Raw genomic sequence first — 1,642 nt, forward strand, 5'->3', positions numbered from 1 at the left:
TGTGCATACAAAAGAATAATTTGGTGAACTGGGAGACCTCAAACTGTAAGTGGTAAGAAGCTTCATGCACATCCTGCATAGCAGTTCTAGTTTACAAAGCATAAAGGAGGAGGTATTTTGACCTTTTTGTTGATTGACTGTTAAACATTACATTCTTGTAAAGGTTAGCAGAGCTGGTTAAGCTGATTGGTTTATAGCTAATTGGTTTAATTTCACTGAATCATACTGTCCAGAACATAATGCTTATATTTGTTATTTTGTTTATGATTAGAGTTAGCCTTTGTAGGAAGTCAGGATGACTTAAGTTTTGGCTACATGGCCACAATAGGGTGTTGGCCTTGGAGTATATTATTAAACTGTGACCTCTATATATATATATTTATTTATTTATTTATTTATCTATCTATCTATTTATTTATTGTGGTGCTGGGGATTGAACCCAGGGCCTTGTGCATGCCAGCCAAGCACTCTACCAACTGAGCTATATCCCCAGCCCCTCCAATTTTATTTTTTGTTAGCAGACTTTACTTGTTGATCACCCATTCCTCTGCAAAGTGCCATCTTCTAGGGGGATATGTGGGAAGCAATCTGACAAATTAAAACCTTTTCAGTTGAAAAGACTTCTTAGACATAGGACACCATTTGTAGTGCAAATATGCATTCAGTGTATGTTAAAGTAAGGCATTTATCTTCTATCAACTTGTATGATAAGTTATCTTGCTTGCATGTTCCTGACTACTTTCATTTTAGAAGACCAGGTCAATGCTAGAACATGCAGCTTATTTTACCAAGAGGCAGGAATATTTTCTTGTCATATAAAGTACTTTTTTTCCTTTCTTTTTTCTTTTTTTCTAGTCAGTGGTTCCTTTGTTCATGTCATTCTTTTCCAAATAGTGAATTTTCCATCATTTGCAATACAAAATAATTTAATTAGTAAGTTTATGCCAATACTTTCTCTATAGCACAGTAAAAAGATCAGTTTGTTATAGAGGAGAAATACTGAATTGGGGCTCAAGTCACTCTTTCTGGCTATTCTTCCTATATAATGTGAAAGATCTGAATTATAGAATCTCTAAGATTTCTTCTTGATCCAATATTTTCCTAAATGTTGATGCTTATTAAATATTGCACTGAACAAATGTGCTCATTTACATGGTTGCATTAAGCTCCAACAAAAATTGAAATGAGGAATATTGGACTTTATTGCTTCTCTTCTGCCACTCTTTAGACATTTCTATTAAATTGCTGTGTTCCTGAAATTCTTCCGATTTAAACTCTGATGTTATTCCTGCATTACATGATTCTTAGAGAATGATTCAGCTGACAGAAGCTTAAGAGTTCCTCTACTCAGTTGTATTTATGTTTAAAATCCATAGGAATGAATGTCTGATAGTATCATATTGAGCAATATAACCAATATATATGTGTGTGCATTCTGGAGAAAGTGAGTCCCTACAATTTGACTACATACTAGTTTGTGCCCATCTGACTTCACACAGGTCACACACTACAAAATAAACAATGTGCAATTCGAGGGAAATTTTCTACTGAAAATACTGTGTAAGTGCTTACAAGTTTTTATGCATGTGCTTTTGGAGAATAAAATACTTGGGGCAGAGTCTTCAATTTTGATATCAAAAAT

At 34.0% G+C, this 1,642-nt stretch overlaps 1 non-coding gene across 1 annotated transcript; it reads right to left on the bottom strand.

Moving 5' to 3' along the window:
• Positions 1-852: 852 nt before the first annotated feature.
• LOC125614317 lies at positions 853-915 on the bottom strand. Its single transcript, XR_007344929.1, has one exon. It is a non-coding gene; the product is annotated as a small nucleolar RNA SNORD42 (small nucleolar RNA).
• Positions 916-1,642: the final 727 nt, after the last annotated feature.

This window comes from Marmota marmota, unplaced genomic scaffold (assembly GCF_001458135.2).
Source record: "Marmota marmota marmota unplaced genomic scaffold, marMar, whole genome shotgun sequence".
NCBI lineage: Eukaryota > Metazoa > Chordata > Mammalia > Rodentia > Sciuridae > Marmota > Marmota marmota.